Source organism: Dunckerocampus dactyliophorus, chromosome 9 (genome assembly GCF_027744805.1).
Source record: "Dunckerocampus dactyliophorus isolate RoL2022-P2 chromosome 9, RoL_Ddac_1.1, whole genome shotgun sequence".
Lineage (NCBI taxonomy): Eukaryota > Metazoa > Chordata > Actinopteri > Syngnathiformes > Syngnathidae > Dunckerocampus > Dunckerocampus dactyliophorus.
Genome location: NC_072827.1, coordinates 20306707 through 20325706, shown reverse-complemented (window position 1 = coordinate 20325706; position 19000 = coordinate 20306707). Strand labels below are relative to the sequence as shown.

Genomic DNA, 19000 nt, shown 5'->3' with positions numbered 1-19000 from the left:
CATAAAAACAAGGCATTAGGAAGACTCATCCAATTTGTGAATGTAGTATTGTACACTGGCCTCAAGGGGTCAGTAAGGTTACTTAAATGTTTGGCGAGACAGGCACCAGACTTGATCGCCAAAAACAACAAATTTTATTGCAGGTTTGGATGATCTCACAACAGGCACAATAACAATAACACAATAACTGTAATAATAACAATCATAATAACAACACAGGCTACTGTTGCGGCCATAATCCATGCCAAGCTAAAACTCAGCTCTGAAGCCCTACGTCACTTCCTGACCTCCACACCTCCGGAACACATTTACTGCAACACACACGAGCCAAGTTTTATTGGCGTCTTAAATGGCTTATTTACTCTTATTATGTTTATTATACTGGTTCATATGAATGTAAAGGTGACTATAGGGGGGTTATTTCATGTCTGGAGGGCTCTAATAAAGTTTTAAAAAACTCATTTAGGAGGCCGTAAACAGGTGTTCTATGCGCCAACTATGAATCCTACTTCCCAGAAATTGACTTATCACGATCACATTGGGAACCAATTAAAGGCGGGATTCGTGTACTCTGCTTCTCTTGTAGGCTGAAACACACAATGTTCAACATTTCTTCTTTTCACACTCGTCTTGACACCCCAGACCTGACGTTGAGACAAGCCGGAGGACACCAGAATGTCTCTCACTCAGCAGTAACAGTTATGAGCGCCCCCAGTTGGTGGACGGCTGTAATAACAATCATTTTCCGCTTAATTTTTAAAAAATAAATGGAAATTAATCAGAGGGTCAGATTGGACCACCCCGCACATGTGCAGATTTTTGGTCCGCATTTTCCCCCCCTGGAAATAGGGTGTTTTTTTCCAGACAAAACGCATCTAAGTCAGTTAACATTTTACAAACAGGTGGCAACACAGGTTAAGTGCGCAGTATACGTGTACCACTCTTAAAAAGCCCCCAATTTGTACTTGTTTATGTCTTTACGCTTCACTCACAATGTTTTTTTTTCCGCAGGCGTTGAGATTCCACACTTTGTTCAGCGGTCCTTGAACACACCATAGTTATGGAAATTACGGACTTTGCGGAAATTCACTTATCACGGTTGGGTCTGGAACCAACTAACAGCGATAAAGACGGAATGGCTGTCCTCAAGAAGGTACCGTGCAGTAAAAAAAAAAAGCCTAAATATGGTGTCAAAAAAAGCATGCAAGAAGCAAAACACACCATTTAGCATTCATCTCATAGCCCACTGCTCATCGTGTCTCTGATAAGCACGCAAGCCTAGACAGGCTGCCAGAAAGATGAGTGTGTTAAAGTGTGTGTGTGTGTGTGTGTGTGTGTGTGTGCGCGCGTGTGTGTGTGTGTGTCAGCCACAGCACCAACCAAATTATTCATCTATGCTGCGCTATGCTAAATCCATTGATCAAGCCCATGCTAACAGACATGGATTTGTGCTTTGTTAGCAGCACCAGAAGAGCCAGCAGTCACTCATAATGATCACTTTCGGTGTTTTCGTTTACCTCCCCCTCTTGTCTCCTCTCAGAGGGCGACACAGAACACAATTAGTCTTTAACTACGCACAACAGCATTGACTCACACGCCGCTGGAGACAGAGTTTGGGGTCAGTGCAAGATGGAATATTGCGTGTTGACATTTGCGGAGGTATCACTCACATTAAGGGCGTGCTGCTGTGTTTTGTGGTCATTAAACACAATCGGCAAACAATTTGACTAAATCTAATTTGTGGACCAAAAAAAGATGGATTCCCCCCCCCCCCAGACATTTCATTAGGTACAGATGCACGATCTAAAGCGTGCTAATCAGGTTTAAGTACAGACAACAAGTGTATGGATTATATTTGTAAACTACTGTAAATGCAGAATGCTGTGTCAGCACTCTTTTTCAGTCTTGTCACGTTGGTCTTATTTTATTTAACTAACAAAACAATCCAAAATGCATTCACTGTGTTTGTCAAATGTAAAAGATTGTTACATTGTGAAAATTGCATTTTATTTTGGTAAACACAAAACAGTGCTTATGACTTGTAGGAACATTTCAAGCCTATGACTTGGGACTTGACTTGAGACATGACTTGGACTTGCACATCTTTACTTGAGACTTGGCTTGAGACTCCCACCTCTGCTGTTAAGCTTTGACGTGTTGAAACCAGGGGTGTAACGATTCCTTTTAATCACGATTTGATTTGTATCACGATTCGTGGTTGCCGATACGATTCAAGAACGATTTTGGAACTTTTTAGCCAAAAGTCCAACCAGTGTGACTGTGAAATAAATACCTGGACACTGGACAGTGCAGGTGAAGTTTCCTAGACTCCCGTTGTTTTTTGTAAGGGAATCAGGTATAAATTATTAATAATGCTGACATACTTAAGAATAAGTTATCAATGAGTCCAAACAATGTGCTAAAGATGCAATACAAAATCAGGATGAACAGAGGTTGGTATAGCTTGCCATGATTCATGATTTACTTTAAATAGTGCAATCCAAAGTCCAAACATCATTCAAAAGTCACTTTTGCATATTCGGGGCCTTTAATGACAACATTTATAGTGAGCATGGAGTACATTTGATCCCAATTAGGATTTTTTTGGCCTTCCTAGCTGTTGTCTGATACGTCTCTTGTGTTGCATCTCATTGTAGAGGTGTACCTAATGCTGCGGCCAGCAAGCATATTTTATTCATTCAGCTGCAGCATTCTGGAATGTTGATCGCATTCTTCCATGTGAGCAGCATCGTCCACTGCGAGTTCCTGCCACAGGGCCAGATAATCAACCGGCACGTCTACAAAGAGATCCTGCGGCATTTGCTTTGTTCAGTGCGAGAGTGATAACACACCTGCTCACAATGCCCTGAGCATCCGACAGTTCCTGGCTGAGGAGAACGTTGCCATGCTGGAGCAACCTCACTCCTCACCCCACCTGGCTCAGTGTGATGTTTTGGTCTTCCTCAAGCTCAGGGGTCATCAAGGGGGCCGGTCTTTAAGACATAGACAACATCAAGATGGCTGTGACGGCGGAAGAACTCTTCCAGGAGTGAATGAAGGCAGAGAAGGCTGGGAAAGCGCGTTAGACGCCAGGGGGATTACATCGACGGGGAAAACTTGTTTGGAAAGTTGGGATTTGAAATGTACAGTATGTTTTGTGACACCAGTCCTGGAACATTTCTGACACACTTGTGCACAATTTCACCTGTCTTTATTTTGTCTTTACTTCCACCTACTTTAAAGATGCTCCAAAGTGCTTTGGAATGGAGTCTACAAAAGGTGCGCCTGCAAAAAGCAAGTATATCAGGAATCCAATGTTATTTGTAGCAACAGCGCTAGTTTCACACATTGACAGCTTCCAGATAAATGCAGCTCTCCTAATAGTGTCAAACCACAACCTTGAAATGGTGCAAAAAAAGGCCACAACTCAGTGACCTCAACATTATGTACACCTACACGATGCAATGTAGCTAAATACGGTACGCATAACACCAGAAACAGCACTGCAGAGTGATGCAGTCCACTGCAAACCACAGCCAAATACCATCTTGGTAAAGGAAGGATTTGGTGTACAAAGGTGTACCTAATGTTGTGGCCTGATGAGTGCACAATCCAAAGAGGTTGTGGGGAAAACGTGTCAGGAACATCATGATGCAGAGGAAACAGGATGAAGGCAACAAAAGGAGACAGGTGAGCACACAAAACAGATGGAAAATCAAACACAGGAAGTAGAATACCCATTAAACAATGACAACACACTACACCAGCACAGTCCAGAGCGTGTACTAGTAAGTCATTTATTCTTCTCTCTTTTGTTGTCTCTTTTACTTTAAATTTCATACATCAACAAGAAATGCTCTGATTCTTTGATGTTGCTTGTTGCTACGTACTGTCCCAGGTCGGACAGGGATAGTCAGGCCATAAGAGACACCGATGATGGAAATGACTGTACGCAAACTGTAGAATGTATGCAAACCGAAGCAAAATTTGGGCATACATTTGAGACCTTAACCGCAAAAAAACATGCTAACTGAGGTTCCACTGCATGCATATATTTGTTTAAGAGCATATAAGGAAGAGCACACCGTGATAAAGACGAGGGAGGATTCTCGCTGACATTTCTATAAAGCTGACAGCCGCCCGGCTCGAGATGGAATATTTTAATCCGGCAGAAGCTCAGCCGTCTTAAGCGGCACTCTCGTCAGAGAGCGCTGCACTCTGGAGAGGGAGCTGCTTAAGATGAGCTCATCGCTTTGCTCATCAACCTTCATCCGCCATGATCTAAGCCTCGGGGCCGCGGGAAGAACAGGTCCCTTGCTAGTATCCCCTCGTCAAGCTCCCCGAATGATGTCACCTGTCGCCTAATGTGTCTCAGGGACCGATGTGCTTTACGGACACGAAATGCCTCATCTTGTGGCAACACTGTTTAATACTGTACTTTACAGCTGTGACATCACCTGACCTACCGTGTGATGGTACAGTCTGACTCAGATCGCCGATTACTATGACCCATTACATTTAGGTAAGGATTGGAATAGAGGCGCGGATACATCAACTCATTTTCATCTTCTTACTGTTACAGTCCACTTGCATTGAGGCCACTTGGTACAGTGACCAATCAGATAGCGCTGATGTACAGTGGAACATGGCCAACCAGAGCTTGGGAAACAAACATAAACAAGAGGGCCACAGGAGATTCACCACACCTGAATATTCCAAGTTGGAACTTCAAAAGAGAGGAGAAAGCAGGCACGGATTGGATTTGGGTGTTGGTGGTGTGTGTGCTGCCATAAGAGCATCTCGGTGTGTGTTATCTCTTAACCGCCTGGGTGAAAAGCTTCCCTCCTGGCCTGGCTCTGAAGGGGGAACCACACACATATGCTGCACGCATCCAAGGGTCTAATGGACTCACTGCCGTCATGCACACACACACACACACACACACACACACTTGGACCGGGCTTTGATGCATTCTGGTTAGTCCCAAGAGGAAAGAGGCGGGCCTGAATGGATGCAATGATGGAGGTTCACTGCAGGTGCACATTCTACATAAAACCACCATATACTGTAATGTATGGACTGCAGGGTGCAGTGAGATAGTCAGGATTGGGGGTAGGATATCTACAGTATCCATATTGCAATTGCCCACAACACAAAACAAGCAGTAAAGCACGTTTCTTTATGTCATACGCAACAGTTTTTCATATTCCATATTCCATATTCATGTATTTGTGGTGGGCCGCCACAATTATATTAAAACTTAGCACTGTTTTTAAAATAAAGCCATTTTAGTAGCATAAAGTGGAGATATTAAAGAAAAAAGAAGACTAAAGTTTATAATTTTTTGGAAATTAGATTGCGGAAAAAGTTATAATGTTACAAGAATAAAGTGAAAATATTATGGGATTAAAGTCAGAATTGCGAGAAGAAAATGTGCAAGAAGAAAGTTGAAATAGTTGGGACAAAAATAGCAGAAATGGAGAAAACAGCTGTAATTTTACGAGGATAAAGTCTAACCATTAAGAGAAAAAAGCCACAATTCTACGAGAATGAACTCATAATATTATGAGGAAAAATAATTCCATTTTAGCAGCATAGACTTCATTTAGCTTCACAATGCTTAATTTACCTTTTCTGCATACCTTTTCTCCTTCATCAGTGAGTACACACAAAATACATCAACACGCTACAATGTCCACAGCGCACCACATAAACAGTATTTGGGAGCAAGCGTCGTCCTTTTCATGGATCTGGAAGGCTTGTTAACACGTCTTTGTCCCTGTGGGAGATTAGACTGGAGTGTTAAGCCCAAACCCAACTCCCCTTATCTCCATCCCCTATATTCACCGGCTCGCTGTCGTCATCCTTTGTTGTCATTTTATTAACACATTTCTCCTTCATCGTGACCCTTCTCTACGCTGACGGCTCTCTTTGGCTTTTACTGCTCTCCTCTCTCCACGTTGCTACACCTCTCCATCGGCCATATTTGAATGTCAGGTGTGAGTTGGCATACAGAGAAACCTTGAGGGAGATGTGAGGGTGGTGGTGGTGGGGAGGTTAAAGGATGGGGAAGAAAGAGAAAGGGGGGCAGAGAGAGCATAGAAGATGTGACCAGAGGCTTCCTTCCTGCTGTAAGCTGCTTCAAACACTGGTCAGTCTATGGACGTCTTCATGTTGTGTGGTTTGCACACTCAAACTGGACATGTGACTACATTTCTTTGATCTATTATACACTACAGACCTGCCAACCTTGAACACATTTTAGTACTTGCCCCACGAACTTTGTGTATACAAGCAAAACAAATACTATCTTCTTGTGGTGGTGATGTTTTTTGTTTACATTCAACTGGAACACTTAGGGGGCAAACGGTGAAGCGGGTTTAGTGGGTTAGCGAGCTGTGTCGAGTTGAAAGCCGGACTTGCGTGTTCAGCAAAGGTAGCTCTAGGCCTGTCACCATAACAAATTTTGCTGGTCGATAGTTGTGCTGCAAATTATCGTCGATAATCGATTTTATCGATACAATTTTTTCTGACCATTTTTCCGTTAATTGTCATGAGAGGTGTACTGCACATTTGAACCACTAGATGGTAATCATGTATAGTATACGGTGTACCTGTGCGAGACAGCGTGACACAGAAGTTGCCTGTATGTATGTTTTTGCAATGTAGACAGCGACACTGTTTATGAGAGTGCACCATTTTGCACTGTTTTGGTTATATTCGCTGACCAAATGCCTCAGTAAGCGTTGACTGTCGGGACGAAGGCTCTGCTGCCCGAGGCACCTACGTCGGCATTTTTTTTTTCCCAGTTGAGAAAACTGTCCGTGTCGGTCGTCGGTGTTCATGCGGTCACCGTGTTCATTCTGTTTAAAACTGAAATGTTTGTGGCATTCCCCTCAAAACCCATTGCTTCCGTGCCTTCTTCATGTTAGCGTATGCTGCCTCACAAAGCTCACTGCTAAACCCTAGTAGCCCCGCCTCCACAAAGAGGCTAAATGAGATGAGGGCCCACTCTCTCTGTTCATTTCACTAGAAAACCAATGCACACAGACAGATGCAGATGCGGTGGCTCACTCGTGGTGGCCTGGCTTGTGGGGCGTTTTTGTCTGGCTCGCCTGCCCTTCCCGGGGGGTCTAGTTGGAGCCGGTTGATGCCGGGGCTCACGCCAGTTTGTGGTGCTTCCCTTGGACTGACCTGGGCACTTGGGGGTGTTTCCGGCAGTCCCCAAGGGAGCGGGGTCCGAGTTTATTTCATCTGCAAACAGGCAGCGCTGTGAGTTAACATGGAAAATAAAAACATTTAGCTCACTAATGAGTAGCTGGTCATTTCTAGCAAACAATACAGTCAAATGGAACAAGAAAGTGTGTCTCACTCTATTGGTTGATGAATAAAATATGCTAATGTACTCCACTACAGTAGGCGTCTTCATTTTAATTAGATCACTGCAAAAAATCCTATTAAAAAATGTATTTTTTTTTTCTGTCAGCCTGTCTAAGTTTAGGGTTCATAAATGCACAGCCATCAACATCCTGGAATACGAATCTCCGTTTGGCCATTTCTGTGTGGCGTTTGCATGTTCTCCCCGTGTGTGTGTGGGTTTTCTCCGGGTACTGCGGTTTCCTCCCACATTCCAAAAACATGCATGTTAGGTTAATTGGTGACTCTAAATTGTCCATAGGTATAAATGTGAGTGTGAATGGTTGTTTGTCTATATGTGCTCTGCGATTGGCTGGCGACCGGTCCAGGGTGTACCCCGCCTCTCGGCCAAAGTCAGCTGGGATAGGCTCCAGCATACCCCGCGACCCTAATTAGGATAAGCGGCATAGAAAATGGATGGATGGACGATTTAGTTTGACAATGTTTGTACAATGAAGATTGTGTTTTGAGTGTTTGATGTCTGCCACGCTAAGGGAGCAAATTAGCAGCATAAAGACATTATTATGCTGATCATGTGACTTGCAATGCTTTACCTAAACTCTAGGAGCAGTGTTTTCCTGAGAGTGAGCAACCACAACTCTCCCTTTGTAGTAGTAGTGAACAAGAGTGACTGAAGCGACATCCAGATCATTGTTGGAGCTGGAACTCATCCATGTGGAACCTCAGTCCCTTTTATTACACATGTTGCTAGAAGCCACTCATATTTATATCATATTCATATCATATTAATAAAATTGCTCATATTTTCGTAATTCGATAAAACGCTCAATTTGAGCCTCTCTTTCTAGGAGGGAAAAACCAGAAGTGATGTAGTGAAAAAGGTCGACCAGTCACAGCTCTGCTCTTATCTCCTAAAGACGGGGACATGGAGCTTATGTAAGTAAAGTAATGCACCATGTGCACACTTGAGTCCAGACACTTAACTAGAAAACCAGGCGGGATGCAGTTCCACTCCCCCACATTGATGAAAGTCTAGATGCTCTGAGTGGCGCAAAGTTCTTTCTGCAAAGACCTTGCGAGTGGATACCACCAGGTGGCAGTAAACGAAAAAGACACAAACAAAACTGCGTTGACCACACAGTCTGTAAGAGTACCTGAGAATGTGCAATGTTCCTGCCACTTTTCAGCTAATCAAGCATGCTACCATGAGCGACTTGGCTTTCCTGATTGTACTGATGACTTGCAACATTCCATTATCACCTAGCAAGGCTGACCACAGTCCTGAGGGATACATGGGCATAAAGTGAAAACTGAAAAATGTCATTTTCTCCAAACTGAGATCAAGTTTCTGGGTCACCAAGTCTCCGCCCAAGGCATAATGCAGATCCAGACCAAATAAGTGCAGTGAAGCAGTGGCCCATCCCTACCACTGTAAAGGAGCTCAGGTCTTTCTGGGCTTTTGAAGCTACTACAGGAGATGTGTTGAGGGCTTTTCTAAGATTGCAGGACCCCTTCATGGTGCTGTTAATACTTACAGTATGTCAACTGTGATATGCAGCGAGGTTCTTGGCTAGTGAGGCGCTGGCTCCTTTAGAGTTAGTTTTTCTTTTTTTTTTTTTAAAGTTAATACAGGTTGCTCATTAAGAAGATAACCAAAAAAAAACAAGCGACTAATTCACTTTGGTTAAAAAAAATGTTGTCAGATTGTTTTCAGTTATATCTTAGCCCCATTTATTTATTTATGAACTGAAAAACATTTTTGTTACTTTTTATCTGTATTTGGAGTACAAGCACCCTCCTTCTTCAGGAAAAGTTCTGACACTTTTGTTGTAAAGGTCTGACCACCTCCTGTTGAGTTTGGGTATATAATCCTCCTTCTTGGCAGTCAAATGCATGTATTCATTCAGATTTTATGCTTTGCTTTGACTTCTTTGTAAATCTAGCCCTAGCTGACACTGCATTTTGTGTACATCAATAAAGTAAAAAAAAACCAAAAAACTTTTCCTCCGTGCAAAGAAATGACAAGCACCGTCCAGCTCACGCACGCCTCCACCCTTTCAGGATGATGTGACACTGCAAGAGCCTCCAAATCTCCTTTCTCCAAATCTCGCATGGCAAAAAACGCCTATTGACCTGAACGTTCACACTGCAGTAGCATCATATAGATAGCGGAATTATTTCCACAGATGAAAGATGTCTGTGTTGCATTTGAAAACAACCCAATTGTACTGCTCACACTGACAATGACAGTGACCGTGTTTGTACAGGAAAGATCACGTATTGAGTATTTGATCTTTGCCATGTTGAGGGATGCGCTGAACAGCGGTGCAGCGGGTGCAGCATAAGTGGTGTTGAAGTTCTGCATGCGTTGCAAATATGTGTATGTTGACTGGGGAATTAAAAACAGTGTCTCTTGAGAGGGGATATTTATGTGATGTGTTGCTTTCCACGAGTCTCGGCATGCACGCAACACACTGCAAAGAGCATTTGTTTATCTGTCTCTAATATGAGCTCAAGCACACACACTGAAATGTACCGTAATTGTAGCTGGTCAATTGTTGCCCGTGTTGTTCATGCATTTTACTGTTACAAATGTAGCAAGGTATGTGGATGGAAAATATTTATCTGCATTTTTGTTTCCTTCCTTTTGTTTTATTTAGCAAGCTACTACTATTGTCTATTTGTTTTCTATACGTGTTTATTATCACTGTAGAGTAGAATTATTACCATCTATAAAGACCAATAATCAGTCCAGGGATATGAGAAGACCAGATAACAATCTTGCCAATGTTTGAGTAAGATTTACAATCTCAGTTTTTTTTTTTTTATTTATTAACACCGCACGCCATTGTGGTGAAGAGGGAACTGAGCCGAAAGGCTGATCTATGTTCCTAGCTTTACCTATGGTCATGAGCCTTGGTTGGTGTCCAAAAGGCCAAGACCACGGGTACAAGCGACCGACCGTCGGTCTCTCCCTTAGTGACAGAGTAAGGAGAACTGTTATCTTGGAGAAACACACAGTAGAACCGCTGCCCCTCCGCACTGAAAGCAGCCAGATGAGGTGGCTCAGGCATCTGGTTAGGATAGGAGCTAGGATAGGGTTAGGAGCTGGACAAAGCAGGCGGGAAGAGGGAAGCTTGGGCTTCTCGTCTTAGGCTGCTGCCCCCGCGACCCGACCTCATAAGTGGTAGAAGACGGATAGATAGACAGGTGGATGCATGGATGGATAACACATTATATGTTTGGTTGGGATTAAAGAGTACATACAAGTTAATTTCAGGCTTGGCCCAGTCTTTCCAAGGACCTGCCACATACAGTATATATGCTAGCATGTCTTCCAAAGCATTGGGAGCACAACTGCCACAAATATGCAGTATGCAGTTCACAGAAGACAAGAAATTAGTTTTTTCATTGAAACACTAATGTTTGCAATGAAGGACTCTGGAATGTTCCTTCCATTTTTCTCTGCCGTTCCCTGACTCAGTTCCTCCAGGCTGAAATTACAAATCAAATGAGTAATAACCGACTTTGTCGCTTCAAATTATGACTGTCGTCTCCCCCCCCCCGCCCCCCACCCACACACGCACACACACTGAGGTAGAGGTGAGGTCCTCCTCCAGTCTCACTAAAAGCCATGCACTCCACTTCGCTCTGGAGCATGTGAATGGCGGGAGATGACACCGGGGCCGCCATCCGTGAGGGCTGTCAGAATGCAGTCTGCCTGCTGATTGGTTGACAAAGAGCAACATCACAGACATAAAGATAACTTGGCATCTTAAATGGGACACATTTTAACCCAGCGTGACAACATGACAGGAGCCGCTGTTTATCTTACCTACATGCACCTATTTCCTGCTTCTCTGCACAGGAGCATTTACCTACCTAGGCGGGCAACGGTAAGACTATTTTGAGTTCCAGGGCTTGACTTCCTCGTCACTCAGGGGGATTAAGACTCCAAAAGCTTTTCTCTCACAACTCCCTCCCTCGTGCGCTTCTTCAAACCGCTGCAGTCGTGGTGGCTTTGCTATTTACTTGAGTTATTTATCACTACACAGCAGTGATGGAGAAGTCTGTAGGGCGATTTGAAGGGGAGGACAGAGGGAGGAGAGAGGTTGACATGCTGCCAAGATGGAAGTAAAACCCCCCTGTCCTGTCACAATCTGATTGGACTGTTCTCTCATCAACACACACAACTTACATTGGGTGGAGTCTAATACGCGACTTTTGTGTTTGACACAATGTGTTGTCTTTTGTTGATACGTTGTTGCACAACGTTTCAACAACAGTAAATAAGATTAATTTTAGATTAATTAAAGTAGATTGGTATTTTTCAAATATTGCTATTCACCTTTTTAAATTACATCTATTTTCTAAAAGACGACCGAAACATAACCCACAATGGAGCCAAAGAAAGCTTTAATGCCAGCGTTTTGACAAAGAAGGTGAGAAACACTATTTCATTCAAGAAATAACTTGAAGAAATCAATAGCAATGCACAAAGGTGGTGTCCATGTGGATCTCTCTTCTCCGCCTCCCTCGCTGTTCGTCATCGCCATCTTTGTCACAAATCACGTCTTCAGTCGACAGATTGGAACGGATTAATTGGATTTACATCATTTATTGTGGGGAAAAAAATATTTGGTTAAAGTCTGTTTCAGTTTGAGTTGGACCTTCTGAAACAGAAAAGCCCTAAAAATGCCAATTTTTGATACGTTACATCGGCGGTTCTCAATATGTCGTATGACTGCTGACTCTTGGTACAAGGGAATGTGGCTTCAAATCCCCGTCAGGGCAAAATTTCTTTTTTTTTTTAACAATACCATCTGGCCCTCACAGTGTTTGCTGAGACAAATTCTAGCCCTTGAACAAATGTAATTGAGGACCCCTGTTCTGTTGTTAACTCTATAATATGACTTACAAAAAGCATTTGAAATAGAGTTTTACACATGAAGAAACAATTACAGGCGTACAATACACAGTACTGTACTTACAAAACATGCAATTACACAACATCACGTCTTGACAGAGTATCTTCCTGCTGGAAAATGTTGCATGAATTGACTTGTGAGACAGCGCCCTCTCATAGCTGCAGCACTCTTTTTCCTTGAGGATAGAGCCATCAAAGCACTTTCTGTTTAGGTTACCATTTTAAAAAACGAATCACTTACAATTTTAAGCAGAGAAAAGAAATCCATGAGTATGCGGGGTAGCGAATACCGAATCACAAAGGTGGGGATCTACTGAAATATGAAAAAAAAAATACTTCTTTGTTTTTATGTATTATATTTTTTATTGGCAATTTTTTGTTAAAGAACAAAAAAAAAAAATCTGGGTTCATCTAGAGCCAATCCAAGTGTATTTGAATCTGGATCTGATCCACTGCACATTTTGCAGCAACGTACTTGTTAAGATACATATTTCATAGTAATATCATCAAATTGTTTTAATTTGTTGTTCTTTTGTAGTACAAATTGTTTAACCACATTTTACTTTCCAAAAAATGAATAAATTACTGTCATAACAAACAAACGATAACAAAATGAATATGATATTTCCTCAGGGATAGGTTCTAGGCCCCCTCATTTTCTGTTTAGCCTCAACCCTCAAGTCTCTCCCAGGTCCAGCATCATCGACCTCGCAAAAATTACTACAAACACACTTCCAAAATCTTGTAGAAAGTCTTCCGAGAAAAGTGAAAGCTGTTACAGCTGAAAATGGGTGCGATTTCCTTCTATTTTCACTTCCTGTAGGTGGAATGAGGTCCATCCATCCATCCATCCATCCATTTTCTATGCCGCTTATGCTAATTAGGGTCGCAGGAGCATGCTGGAGCTTATCCCAGCAGACTTCGGGCGACAGGCGGGGTACACCCTGGACTGGTCACCAGCCAATCACAGGGCACATATAGACAAACAACCATTCACACTCACATTCATACCTATGGACAATTTAGAGTCACCAATTAACCTAACATGCATGTTTTTGGAATGTGGGAGGAAACCCACGCACGCACGGGGAGACCATGCAAACTCCACACAGAGATGCCCAGCGCACATTCAAACCCAGATCTTCCCGATCTCCTGACTGTGTGGCCTGTGTGACTGTGTGCTAACCGCTCGCCCGTGGAATGAGGTCATGTGCCAATATTTATTTATGGTTGGTGGACTTCCTCAGGAAAATGTTTTAGGTCCACTCAGGTCCAACATAAGTAATCTCTGACCTCAGGAAATATCGGAGACACACTTACAAAATCTATTATATTGATTATTTATGGAACATTTGCCACAGTTTAGCAACATTCCAAGTCTTGGGATGGATAAGAGACACTGACTGCTGAGGCAACCTGGGTGGGGCAGTTGTGGTTGGTTGTTGGTGATTTTTCAAAACCCCCACCCCCTCACCTCACCTACTGTTGTTGCCATCTGTGAATCCAATTCCCAGTGTGATGGATTGGGAGGCAAATTGACAGTGTCACATTTCATATCACAGCAAAGTGTAGCGAGACCAGGAGCAGGGCTGCAGCCTAATAAAGACAGGACAGTGTGTGTGTGTAAAAGGTAATGTGTATGTGTGTGTGTGTGTATGTGTGTACATGAAAGAGCAGCACCAAGCCTGACATGTCACAGTGCATTAGAAAGTGGGGGTGCTGACTAAGTGTGCTGTGCCAATCTGGGATTGGACAAGCCAGTCATCTCTGCTAAAATGGTAGTGATGTGCACAATTAGGGTGCCATATGTCAAAGCAGCAAAGCCTCGTACAACGCATCTTAACACCAATTACAATAGTAACCCGATACAACTTTTTCACTTCTGATACGATACCGATATTGCAGCCTTGAATATCGACCGATATCCGATATCAACACAAACCATACATACTTGTATTATTTATTTTGTAGCGTGGAACCTCAGAAAAGCACGAATCATACACACTTTTATGACTTATTTCGTTGTGTTGATTGTTAGAAAAGGCTTGATCGAGTGATATTACTGAAATAGAGAACAATAGTCAGCAACAGTAGATGTAAGAAAAACTCACCCATTTACTTCTTTATGCATGTGGGGTATAGTTTCATCTAGAGGTGGGAATCTCTGGCCACCTCACGATTCGATGCCATTACGATTCAAAGGCCTGGGACGCAATGATAACGCGATTATCGATGCATCTCGATGCATCTTTTTTTGTGATCAATAGTCTGTCAATTTTTTCAAGCATAATTTTATTCTATGTATGATTTATTTTTAATCTCTGCATACTACTAAAACAAAGCATATCTGTAATGATCCACAATTAAAATAAACATGAAACAGATTGATTTCTCTGAGCTATTTGACATTTCTAAAAAAAAAAAAAAAAAAAAAAGAATATAGAGATAAAAAGAAAAAAGCAGCGGCATGGGAACTCATTGGCGCCAGATTAAACATATTGGGTAAGTTTACATGGATTTAAACAGACATTATATACGTTTATTTTCAATACTAGCGAGATCCGGTACTAGCAACAGTACTCGATCAACACCGGCCGCTTTTCCTCCTCTGAGCTACTTTGACACCCCCAAATTCCCTCCACATCTCACAGCCAATCAAAACCGTGGGAGACTCGTACAATTCGCTCTGGATGTGATCGCGTCACTCACCAGTGTAACTGGTCACAGCCGCTCGTCGCCACCCGTATGCAGGGTTTACTACGTGTTGGCGATGACTGTTTGCCAATCGCAGTTGTTTGTCGCTTTCGATTTTTGACATTTATGAATCGATTAATAATCGTCAATGTCCACATCGCGATGCATCTAAGAATTAATCACTTCCTCCACCCCTAGTTTCATCCTCAATGTAGTGGCAGCTGGGCATACTATAGCGAAGTTCGAAGTGCTCAATGAAACTTTGAAACAGGGGCTGTCAAAAATAGCGTGTTAACCGCGGTAACTAATTTATTTCATTAATTACGTTACTTTTTTTAGCATAACTAACGCATACACATCAGTACACATCGTGTACAGTATGTGTGGTCTAAATAAACAGAAAAAAAGAAAGAAAAGATGTGGATATTCTTATCACTAACTAGCTGCGGAAGTACAATTTCCTGCATTTAAAGATAGTTGGGATTTTTTGACATAAAGTTGTATGACATCCCCATCAGCATTGTAGTCCATTAGCAGCGACTTACCCCCCACTTGGTCTCCGAAGTCCAGGTCTGGTCAGATTTCTATGACGCTTAGTTGCCGGGGACAATTAAGTAAAGAGTTTGGCTTCTCAAAACAACATGCGTTCAAAAGCGAAAGTCATGAACGCACGGCGACAGCGCACAGTGATACGGCGGGAGACAAATATAACGCCGAGCGTTTTGTGAGGTTAGATTTTTTTGAGAAGGCATTGTTGTGATGCAAATGTATTAATCTTTTGAACACATCTTGTTTTGAGAAGCCAAACTCTTTATTTGATGGTGGAAATGTGACAAAATGTGTGACTGCAGAAAACACGGTAACATCTGGGCGCATTTCAATGACATTTATGTGTAGCTCATACAAGATTCAAATTGAAATAAATTCATAAAAATGACAAATAATGACGCTGCTAAACATATCCACAGACACAGAAAAAACATACAAGTAATAAACATTTGATATCATGCATGTTTCGTACAGTATTCTATCATTTTACACATATCTTGACATTATTTTTGGTAATACATAAATCCGTTGAGACGTCACCCAAAAGTGGTACAATTAGGAGTTCAAACACACTTTCTGTCAACATTTAAAACAAACAAAACAAACCGTCGTCACGCGCGACCGAAAATCTCCTTCACTTCCTATGCTATGCTAGCTAGGAGACGAAAAACCCATGAGGCTAAATATTAGCTCGTAACTTCGAGAATTTTGGACAGACAGTTTAGAGAACACTTATGGGACAGAATGTGCATATGTGCCAAAAACTCACCTGTGAGTTGCCGTCACTTGATTCATACGACACTATCACGAACATAACCGCTAAATAATGAGCTTGGGCGACAGCGCTTCCGCTATTGGACAGGTGCATTCTGGGAATGGAAGTTGTATTGGGTGCATGTTATACAGTTGCAGTTATTTGACTTAGTTGTATTATAATAATAAAAAATAAATTGGAAATAATAATACAAATATTATTACTATCAAAAAGATTGTTCTAAGGGGTGTGAAGATTACATATATTATTGAGTATATAAGATTTGGATAATGGGCTCCAGCATACCCCCGCGATCCTGGTGAGGACAAGCGGCGTAGAAAACGGATGGACGGATGCAATTGGTTGTCGAATGCACTCCATTGTGTTAGTGGTCGTCAACTGCCCTCTAGTGGTCAAATGTAAATCTTCACCGAGGGTTGTTTCGTTCAACACTTTTATTATTATTTTTTTTAACTTTAAAATTGCATGTTATTTTTTTTTTTACTTAAAAATTGGATTGTTGGATTGGACAGACATTCAGATAGTCAGCAGGTGCAGGAATAACAGGGCAGTATTTGTGGAAAACCTTGGGACTGGTTATGGAGTCGAGTTGGAGAACCTGGGGCTCGATAGGGAGAGAGAAGAGAGAGTGAAACATACCAGCAGACAGAGCAATAACTATAGTAAAAGTATCTGTATGGATGGTTGTTATTGCCCCTATGATTACTGTCATTACTATAATAATAATCTAATAATGGAAATAATGGTGACAGCAATAATATAACAATAAACGTAGTTATTCTTCCGGTGTCCCCCGGTTGCTTGACGGTGGGACTAACCCAGATGTCCCCCCTAGATCCTTGATGTCTACTGCGTCTCTGTGGTTATATTTTAATTGCAGTTTGTTAATAAGTAGGTAAAACTACTATAAAGTTTGCACAAAATAATAACAATTTATAATTAATATTTGATAAATATATAATCATATATAAACTATTATTATAAGGGTCAAAGATGAATAAATATTTAACATTTGAAAATATATGAAAGCGTCTAAAAATGCCAAACGCAAGCTTTCTGTGCTTATGAGAGTTTTCTGGATACAACTCAACAGAGATTAATTTTTTTAATGATTTTGTTGCTTGTGTATGAAAAATGTCCTTCCGAGAAAGGATTTATATAAAATTATTTAAATTTCTACCATTGCTAGCATATAAAAGTTAGTTTTTAAGTTCAACAAGTAATTACTGTTCATAAAAACACATTTTTATCAAAATGTTTGAGATGTATATGATTATTTGTACTGGAATAGGCTTATCAGGTGCTCTTGATGAAACAAAGTTTCATGCCAAAAAGACAGAAAAATGGAAAATGTATTAATAAAAATCTTTGTCATTGTGTCCTAACCTGAGGAAAGCGTGGTTTTGGGTTAAATGACTTCCCTGTGGGACTGTTACCCCGAATGACATGCCGTTATCCAGGAATGACGTACTGCAAGATTTCAAAATACTTCACTACTCAAGAACCAGAAGCAGTTTTGTCAACGTTTTATACATAGATTTGAAGCCGGGACATTACTCAGGAAGGACATTTTGGTACTTTTGAGCACTATTGCTCATTAAATGTTACAACCAATAATCGTATGTTGAGTAATATAATGTCGTGTTTTAAAATCTGTATTTTTTGCATAACAAATACATGCTGAAATTGAGACTGGTTTTTGAACCATACATGTTTTATTACATTTTTCAGTGACATAATTTCATTGGTCGGGTTGGGTACCGTAATTGTTTGCTTTTTGTTCAAGTGCTTTGCACATCTCGGCCACCGTACAGTATGTGGTAAACAACAGTCTACACGGAAAAGGAGTAAAAGATTTATTTTTCACTTTTTTTCTCAGTCGTAAATCAATATCACCACGTTCTTTTTGAGGAACTGCAGACATCAAAAGCAGGAAAACAGGCATGTGTGGATGGAAGGAATGACTGAATAAATGAAGTGTCCGGTCACACAGGCACTTATGAGAAATACCAATTTAAAAAACAAACTCCATGTTTTTCCCTCCATAAGGCACAAGAGAGACTACACTGACAGCACACGCACACGATTGCACAACATAAAGTGATCAACAATGAACATTTACAATTAATGTTGCTTCTCCAAGTCACTACAACTTATGGAGTTCAAATCATGCCGTTGTTTTACACTAAAAAAAAGCTAACACTGGTGATTAAAATGTTGTACTGTCCTCATGCCCCACTATTAAAGCTCCTGCTGAGGTAAAACACAATGACAATGACACAATTTAAAAAAAAGCTCCTTTGCAGACTAAAAAGATAAGGGATGGGAGGTAAAACATTTTGTTAGAGTGAAGGAAATACATTCAATTGCTTGGATCACATTGATCAACAAGTAACAAGCAGACTGGCATCCCCGTGAACTCTTATTGTCAACAAATCCCGACCAATTCATAATGAAATATTATTTTTGGACCCGTGTGAAAATGCATGAATGGAATATATTTTGGGGGTGAGGTTAGCTTGAGTACATACTTTATTGATCGCATAGTAAAAATATCCATATTGCATGATTTTATGATGATTATTATGTCTTATTACGGTTGGTCCACTGTCACATATCAACCTTGCCCTTGAGCGACCCCAATATACTGTAAAATGCATGCGATACAAAAAAATAGT

At 41.4% G+C, this 19000-nt stretch overlaps 1 long non-coding RNA gene across 2 annotated transcripts; it reads right to left on the bottom strand.

The window, feature by feature from the left end:
- Positions 1 to 1431: 1431 nt before the first annotated feature.
- Positions 1432 to 16410, bottom strand: LOC129188187 (uncharacterized). 2 transcript variants are annotated; one of them, XR_008572544.1, is made up of 5 exons: positions 16317 to 16410; positions 7075 to 7254; positions 5630 to 6021; positions 2853 to 2993; positions 1432 to 2766 (listed from the first exon to the last, which is right to left on the bottom strand). It is a non-coding gene; the product is annotated as an uncharacterized LOC129188187 (long non-coding RNA). The 2 variants fall into 2 exon arrangements; XR_008572543.1 differs by having other exon boundaries at positions 5630 to 7254.
- Between the last annotated feature and the right edge of the window lie 2590 nt (positions 16411 to 19000).